At 39.8% G+C, this 9,545-nt stretch overlaps 1 long non-coding RNA gene across 4 annotated transcripts in view; it reads right to left on the bottom strand.

Moving 5' to 3' along the window:
* Positions 1–9,545, bottom strand: part of LOC112138374 — a 134,421-nt gene that overhangs the window by 5,719 nt on the left and 119,157 nt on the right. For 2 of the 4 annotated variants that reach the window (XR_004948663.1, XR_002917767.2), the window contains exon 3: positions 6,471–6,578. The exons of the other annotated variants lie outside the window; for them this stretch is intronic. This is a non-coding gene — a long non-coding RNA (uncharacterized LOC112138374). The remainder of the gene's footprint in view (positions 1–6,470; positions 6,579–9,545) is intronic. 4 annotated transcript variants of the gene reach the window in all.

Genomic DNA, 9,545 nt, shown 5'->3' with positions numbered 1-9,545 from the left:
TCACGAAATACAACTATCATTTGATAAATAATTCATTTTTTAGTGGTCCAAAGGTAATATATGATCATATAGATATAGTTAACTCTGAGAGCCTTAAGAAAATCATGGTAGGGCCCCTTTAAAGATTCGCCATCGCACAGTGACAGTTGTATTTGGGATTGTAACATTATTTTTTTTGTCTAGAAACATCATTGCCTAAACTGTGGAAAAGGAGTTTTCGAAGAACTATGAAGATAAATTTGACTGCGTGCCCAATTCTTAATTTGCGCGCGCGTAATTCTTGATTTGTAACTCATGCAATACATTTTTCTCATAACTACAAAAAGGATTAAATAAAAAAAAAAATTACACATGCAGAAATCAAAATGATAACAGCTTGAAACTAACCTTCAAATCTGATGTGAGACTCTGTTCACGTCTCCAAGATTTGTCAGAGAGTAATGTGTTTAAATACTGCTAGAATGCTGGGTCATCAGCTTTGAACTTAACTTGTGAATATTGTTAGGTTAAACTTCACATTTTCGTGAAAAGTCTCACCTCAGATTTGTGCGTAAATGTGGTTTAGTGTGTGCGTAACAAGCAATTTGTGTGTAGTTTTTTAAAGAATTGTGCAAATAATTAGTTTCAAGCTGTTGTAATTTTAATATGTGCATGTGTAAACTGTATTTTTTCCATAATTTTGTACTTATGCACAAATGTATTGTATGTGTTACAAATCAAGAATTATGCACACATAATTCCAAAGTTACACGCAGATCAAGAAATGCACACACACAAATCAAGGTGAGTCTATTTTCTCTCTTCAGCTTCATCCTTTTCATTGCTTGAAGCCAACTAAGTTATTCCCAAGTATAAACTTACTGTAACCGCAAATATCAATATAATTAATTGTTTTACTATTAACTGTAGAGATTCAGATCTAGACCGTAAAGCACATATTGGCTTTCTGAATGTCAAGGCCAAATGCCATCCAGTCAGTGAAAGGCCACTCATATTGGTCCATGGATAGCTATTAAGCTAATATAGGTTGCCTCAGTTTGAGATAGGTATTTTTTATTTTTTTTATTTGACTTGCTTAAACGATTTTCTGATTTGGTGGAAAATATGGAGGGAAGCAAATGTCAGACGCAGTTCGATATCTGACCAAGGAAACTGCGCTTGTTGCTCCGCTAGCGCTCAAATGACTCTGCAATTCAGTGGTTCTGAGTCATGATGGGAATAATTGCTGTGATATCCCACGTTGTAAAAGAGGGACCCGGAGTCACAGCTGGTCTACGAAGAGCTGACATTTAAAAACTATCTTGAGGGAGGACCCATTCACTCTCGCCGTGGGAAGCCCTGTAGACATCCTTGGCTGCTTTAATGATCCTTATTCATCTTTACCTTCTCACCCACACTTTGGTAGACACACATTTCCACACAGATATACATTTTCTCCACATTACAACCTGTCCAGAGACCTAATATGTGTTGTAACTGCTGATAAATGATTGTCTTTTTTTTCTTTGCCACACTTGAGCTACAAGAACATTTTTGTTCCGACATGAGCAGAACAGAACTCGAACTGCTTGGAGGTAAGGAAGATAAGTGGAGACGCACTGCATTTTATTCCTATGTCAGGCTCCTGTTTTTCCACTTGACTGGCCTTTCAATATCACCATATGAAGTAGAGAAAATGAGGGAGAGGAGTGGGGAGTAGTTTTTAAAGGCAAAAGGAGCACAGGCACGATTGTTTTCTGCAACATCTCACCAGCAGATCTATAAACATGCAGTGAAGCATGCAAGAAGCAGAATGTTAAAGACCTAATGTAATGGTAATCATGTTTTTGGTGTTTTTTTACAAGTGCTTGTGGCATTTTTGTCATGATGGAGGATACAGTTTTCACCCTTTATTTGCGGGGGTTAGGGACATGCGCGAATATGCGAAAACGCGGCAGAAGAATTTCCTGTACCGATCCATACTCATTAAAAACACTTCTGATCATGCTTTGCAAAAGATTTATTAAAGAACATTAGAGTATTGCTCAACATAGAGTTTTTTTTGTTTTTTTTTTTATTGTCACTGTGTCTCTCTGTGCCTTAAAACCAGGAGCATAGGAGCATGCGCTTCCTCCATCGTCAAGTAAGTGCCAAAGGCCATCTTCTTCTAGAAGAGGGCGGTTTCATCCATATAAAACACCTGCTCTGGATGATAATTATTTTCCTGTGTGCTCTCCAAATAGGCAAAAGTTTCATCCCAACGTCTTGATCTGGAAGAGTCACGTGACTGAGAAAAAAATGTGCGAAACCGCAAATAAAGAAACATGAATAAGAAGGGGAACACTGTATAATATCGTTGTAAATCAGGAGCAGACAAAAAAAAAAAAAACAGCTAGAAAAAAATATATACAGTATTTGTGACACACAATGGGCGGGCCACAAGCTCCCTGCTCTGCCCTGCTATGGGGAGTGGGGTCAGGGTTGCTCTGAGCCAACGATTCTGCGGACAACTCAGAGGGGAACTTCTAACAAACTCCTGCCGCTCTGCAGAGAGTGAATTCTTTACTTTTCCCTTACCCCTACATTTACCTGTCCAAACAGAGAGTTATGGAAAAATAGTGTCCCTAATTCAGATGTCACTTCCACTTAATGACATCATCAAGAATCTTCGGTCAGTTATTGTTAGCGCAGTTTCCAAAGCTCAAATATAGACAACAACAGCAGTTTTCATGCTACAACAAAAAGTCATTACTTATATTTTAATGTAATCCTCCGTACTTCAGAGCGCACAAACGTGAAGAAAAACGTTTCTACTCGCGGAACCCCCTCGTGACGGAGGGTTCTGTATCCCTCCGCTTGGAGGCTAGGTCTTTAAAAAAAAGTATTTCATACAACCCTAGCACTACAAATGCCCCTACAAATTAGTAGGGTGAAGGGAAAAATTCCGATTGTGCCTATAACTGCATAGGTTTTTTGATTTTGGCTAAAACTAACATAATCATAATTAAAACACCACTGGGAACACTTTGACATTAGATTAAAGAGTAATTATCAGAATGAGTCTTTATATTTTCAACCTAACTTAATTATCGCAAATCAGCAGATACGCGACTTGAGTCATGCCCCTTCCAGATACTAGTGTCAGCAGTAACAAAGCTAAAACATAAAAAAGTAGACAGTTGGGGGAGTTGAAATGGCGGCTTATTATGGTTCCCTCTACATGCTGTTCAAAAGAGCTTCCCTGTGACGCTCCATGCGCTGCGTTTGTTACTTTCTCTTTTAATCCCGCCTAAAGATATATGTTTATCAAAGGGAGCTTTCAGAGGTCTGTTTTTAAGGCGTTCAAAAAAACGAGAATTCAAAGAAGCCGGCCAGAAGATGAAATGATTAACACATGGTCGACTCAAACCGAGAGGTTACCACACACCACAACAAATGATGGCAGTAATGGGATCACGGTCCAGCTGTAAAATGTAAAACCCAAATGTTCAAAAGCCTTTGGAGGAAGAAAACGATCCAATAACTTTCCTTAAAGATGTCTTGTTGGCATTTCTTGTGTCATCTACTTAGTGTTTGCTGCAGGAGTTAGCTTTGGCGTCTCCAAAAAAAGTCTACAAACAGCAACATATTGTAAGTACAAGGAGCTCTGACCTTTACCCACCATCAACAGCAACTTTCAGGCACTCCAGCGGCGCTAAAAGGTACAACTGCAGCCTCACTAGATGTCACACAGTGGGGGATTTAAAGCTGTGAGGACCCCATAACCTCAGAATGCTCCGAGCACAGGTGTGAGGCCTCCCCCTGAGTTCCCGCATTACCTGCTGCCCCTGTTCATAAATCCCAGCTCCTTAGTGCTAATGTAATCAAAGTATATGTTCTCAATGGAATTTTTCTGAAGCAACCGCAACTGTGGCTTAAAATAACATGGAATGTACCCAATATTATCTTTAAAAATTTTATAATTTTTCTTTTGGCCATTCCGTTTAAGCCATGGAAATGTGATTAATAGCTGTTTTGTATCTGTTGATTTCCAACAAAAAGTCCAACACAAACGGTCACTTCTAGTCTCCAAGTTAAAGTCTCTGTCTGACACAGTTTTATATATTGTTGGTGTTTTTTTATTACTATCCATCAGTCATTTCCATGTCCTTCTTTCTCCTGTTCCATTTGATTCCGGGCCGCAGGTGGCACATCCCAGCAATCATAGGAACAGAAGCAGAGCCTGTCTTCCTCTCTTTGACCTCTTGGTCTTACCAAACATGATTGCACAGATTTCAGCTCAACCTCAGGTCCCTGTTGTATTTTAGAGACAGAGTACCTCCTGTTCAGCTGCAGTCCACTGCTTGAACACACACACACTGTCAAAATGGAGACTTAGGCCGAATCCAAATACTTCCTTACACCCTTATGGCTTCTCACTACCCCTACATTTAGCCCTCCAAATGGATGGTCATGGAAAAATAGTGTCTTCAAATTCGGACGACACTTCCCCGCGGAGACATAATTAATAGTCGCCGGAAAGCAGACAACAATGTCAGTTTTATAACTTTAAAAAGGTCATGCCAAAACAGAAAGTCATTACTTACACTTCGATGTGTGCTTCAGAGCACACCCATGTGAAGAAATGTGTTTCTCTCCCGCAGCATACCACGATGCCTATCACCCTCACGGACATCCCTATCCGCTCCAAAAACTACAGAGGTTTTTAATACTACCCCGAAAGGGAAAAGCAGACAAGAAGATGAATGAATGAATGAATCATGCATCTCTGAGCATTCCTGTAAAACCCGCTCTTGGTCAGGAAATTAATATAATCTTGTCTAATGACTAAAATAATAATTACTATTGAGTTTATTTGATCCTGTTATTCATGGTAAAAACAATGGACACCTTTATAGAAAGTTGGCTTTCTGTGCTAGACAGTATCTTCTTCTGAACTGGATCTCTGAGGATATTTCTTCCAAATCTCAATGGCAGAAAGATGTGCTGAATTGTATCTCTTGACTATCTGACCTATCGACTGCACCACAAAGAGAATGTTTTTACAAAGACATGGGAACTTTTTGTGACATATATTGGACTGAATATCGCCACAAATATATATCTTGCTTAATAATGATTCTCTTTATTCCTTTTTTTTTGTTTGTTTTTTGCTGTATTGTTTGATTACAATTCCTTGCACATTAATTTAATCTTTGTATACATGGACCGAAAAAAATAACCCTGTTGTCAGAGCACCAGCCTCTTCCAATCCCAGAAAACCCCTTCCAGGATAACACACACACACAAATTTTCTTCAGAGCTAGCAGTGATCGGCAATCTTTTTATGAATGTCAACATCGACTCCCAAAAGAAGTGGTTCCTCTTCCATCTAATCCGCTGGGACAACAACAGCTCCCTTTTTTTCGCGTACAACAGTAGCACAAAAATTCTTAGTTCTTTACTAAATGCAACAGTGCGAAAGTCGCTGTCCTTCTGGTCCTCATTTAAGACCGTTACCTTTACACGGTGAAAGTATGTTGAGAGTGAAACCTTTTTCAGAAAACCTAGAAACTGCTTTGTACAACCAAATACTCACCTGTGGCTACTGAGCAGCTCCAGAGGAGTTTTGGGGGTCAAAAGTTTCGCTCTAAAAAGGCCAATGAGGCTGCAGGCCGACTGTCTGGCCAGGAGTCTGCAGCCTGCAACACTGAAGGAACCATTCGGGTTGATTTCTCACTACAGTAAGAGCAATAAAGTCTTAAGACACTTATTTTTCATTTATGTTGTTTATGATACATTGAAATTAGCTATTGTTTATTTTGCATGTGTAATACATACCTATTAACATATTTTTTTTTCAAATATGAATTCGTTTGTATTTTTTCACGTAAGTTCCTTTCAAAATAAAGACTTCCTGTCACATATGATCATCTCAGCGCAACAAATGAAGTTGCAGCAAGAGTAATGTCAGCAGTGATTAAATAAAAATACAATGAATTTAACTGTTGATGGTGCATCTTAGTCAGAAATCTAAATGAAACAAACCAAAATTAAATCCGATTTAAATATAAAAAAATTAATGTTAGAATCAAATGTATGATGTCTCTTGTGTATTATGGGACACCCTGTACCTTTTATTAAACATTTCTTATGCTCTTTGTTGAAAACCTTACTTTCTCTGTTCAAACGTAAGCAGTTTTTTCTTTACATGTAAAAGATTTATTAATTTGCTTTTTGCATCATTGCATTGTAAATAATTAGTCTTCAAACTGCTCCCTTTTATTGTTGGAGTTATAACATTTATGGTATATTTTGTATGTCTTTGAATTATCTGAAAAAAAAAAAAAAAGCTTCTAAAAAAGCAAATGGACTAAACCATTTTCGGAGAGGACATAGACGGTTGCTTTCCTCTGGATTTGCATCACAAAAGAACCTTCCTGGTCAGTGAAAGCTCCTTCAGCGGTGAAGAAGGCCCGGCACTTGTGCTCTCTGAGACTCCACAAAATCACCTGGAGCAGCAGCTGCTGGCATCCTGCGACCAAACTCCCATCCAGTGAGAGATGGCGCTCCACGCCGCTGTGTGGTTCACCAGCTGCTCCGCTGCTGATAGGAGAGGGCTGCAGAGAGTCAGAGGGACAGCAGAGAAGATCACAGACTGTCAACTGCCCTTTCTCCAGGACACGTCCACCCCCCGATGCCTCTCCAGAGTAGTGAGCACGCTAAAAGACTCTAATCATCCTTGCTGCCACCTGTTCACACTGTTGCCTTCTGGGAAGCGTTACAAGAGACAAAAACAAAGAGAGTCGACTATCTTTTGTGGGTAGGCTTTAAAGAACAGACTGTCTGGGAACAGAGACTAAACTTTATTTTTTTAGCTATATTATGACTCAAGTGATACCACGGTCTTGTTGAACGCTCAATTCTGATTGGGTGCAGAGTGCGAGTTAAAAATAATTAAAGTGTCCGTCACATAGCCTGAATGCTATATTATTGGCCTGACATAAACTCTAGTTCAAGGTTCTCAAACTGCATTTACTAATGGGGTTCCGTTTGTGCCAAAATTTTATTTTTGTGTCCACTGTCTAAATCTTTGGTCCATTGTCTATGGTTGTGTGTGCACCCCCCCCCTACTCACTATATAGTGCGTTCACAATTTTCTAGTGCTGTCCGAATCTACTAATTCCAAAATCGAGTGCACCCGAAAAACTAGCGTGCTTCAATGCGCACTAGAATAGCGAATAAATACCACAATGCATTGCGGTTGAACAATTTTGAACAAAAAAAACATGTTGAAATGTAATTTTGGAATAAACCATCTACATTTTCACCATCAGAACACAACAGATTCATGAATAAATGTCGTGAAATGTTCGTATTTACGTGACGACATATCTGGTGTTCAGAAAAACGAAAAAATAGTAGAGAGAATCGTGTCCAAATTACCTTCAAAATCCAGGGCACTTTATAGTCCCTCACTATATAGTATTTTTTTTTGTAGTCAGGTGGGGGGTCGGACACAACCTATGTTTGCTAAACAAGTTTATTGAACGTGTTCATGTCTATGTACTACAAAGCAATATCTTCTTTGTGTCCTGTCAACACTAGCAACGGTTGCTAAGGACTTTTCTGACGACCAGATCCAACGACAATAGCAAATGCAAAGTTTTAATCATAAATAAAGCTAAAACATCACAAAGCTATCATCAAAGAAGCGTGGACGTGCAGAAGATATTGCTTCATAATTTAATATGTATTTATTTGTAAGTGATGATGGAACAAGCGGGATAATGTCCCTCGAGGTGTCCATTATCAGATATTAATGGACTCTTTTCTCGGACGGTTCACAGCTCATTAATTTCTGATAATAATCCCTTTTGTTTCCTATTCAGAACTTGTTTAGAGATTATATGTATCCAAACTTTTATTTTATATCTGTGAAATATATTTCTGTGTACTTTTTAAATGTTGTTGTGCAGTTATTTTGTGTGAAATGATATTGTCTGTAATGATGTTTGGAAAAAAAGAAAAGGCCTTGAATGTATGAGTCAACAGACATCAGAAGCGACTTCCTGCTGATATACAGTAACTATTCAAGAGATATTTATAGCTTCTTCAATTCTCAATGTAATATTCTTTCTTAATGCTTTTTTGTGAAAGAGCAGAGAGGGTGAAAAGCACCCAAATATACTCCCCTGCAGTTTAGGATCCAACCACATTTTTCAAATGTCACAGTGGGAGTGACGGCAAGCCTTTTCGTCAAGGAGGTTTGAACACTTGACCCATGACTGTGCAGACTAAATAGACCTCTGAGAAGCTGCCATAGCAACAGGGAAACTCCTCATTGCCACAAACCTTATAGAACTGAGGCTGGAACAAATGAGGAAGAGGAACAATTTGAGCACAGAGAGAGAAACTTTTAATTACTAAATTAGTTTGGAATGATAAAAGAGAATAAGCCTAAATATTGTGGCATTTCCATACATAGTTAATGGAATGAGAGGAGAAAAATGGGGCTAAAACAAAGACTGACAGAGCCTGTTAGGGAGACCATGAGGGGAAAAGAAAGCAGCAGGAAGATAGGAATGGCAGGCAGGCATTGTGGCCGCTCTTCTTAGGAGATGATAACGAACCAGGCTGCTTTCTAATTATATCTTGCTTACTCAATCGATTTCAGCCAAAAACAACAGCAAGTGCAACAGGCGAAAAATCTATTCCCAGCTCAGAGTGCAACATGAAGGGATCACACGGCAAAATTGAAATCATCAATGACTGTCAAAACGAGCGGATGGTACCAGGAGCTCAGAGGGGATCAGAGTCGTATCCACACATCTACTGAACCTAATATTGACCAAAAAAGTTGGAAGTACTCCCAGATGCTTTGGAGGATTTGATTGTGGTAGCAAGACAAAACTAATCCATTACCTCACAGCAAGTTACTCAAGTTCTTCAAAAATCTAGCAGCAAAAACTAAGAGAAACCGGGAATTGAACCTACAATATTTCAATCAGGAGTAAACTGCCATAGCACTTCACCACAGCCGCTCCATAGATTAGCAGCAAGCCTTTAAAGGCCTCGTGCGGTGAAAATCGTGATTTTTCTTAAACTGCAATAAAACATTAGTATTTATGTCACAAATGAACCCCCGTATAATTATTTTGTCACCCGCGGCCCCGTGCACTCTCTTCAAGCGTTCAAAGATAGCGCTGTCGCTCAGATTTTGGGCAGCCACCGATAAGTAGGTCATAGGTCGTGTGACGTCAGTACAGAAACATACAGCTAGATCCGCTAGTGTTGTGATGACTTTCTGGGCATGGAATTACTTAACATAATAGAATTTGGACTGCCGTGGATTTGGGGATTCGAACGGGATAATGGTGAATAGGAGTGTGGTATTTGGGTGCAGTAATGTGCCGAAGAAGGGGGTCTCCCTTCATGAATTTACCGTTTCAGTAAAGGAGAGGGGCACTCCCCGGTCATGGGGAGGCTTTGAGCCCTCCCCGGGCCTCCGGAGGAGGAACGCGGGGGGTGAACGGGCACCTGGCGGGCGCGCGCCGGACGGCCAGGGTGAGGCCGCCGCGCCGCGC

Source organism: Oryzias melastigma, linkage group LG11 (genome assembly GCF_002922805.2).
Source record: "Oryzias melastigma strain HK-1 linkage group LG11, ASM292280v2, whole genome shotgun sequence".
Lineage (NCBI taxonomy): Eukaryota > Metazoa > Chordata > Actinopteri > Beloniformes > Adrianichthyidae > Oryzias > Oryzias melastigma.
The sequence above is the reverse complement of the archived record's forward strand: the minus strand, read 5'-3'. Positions and strand labels throughout refer to the sequence as shown.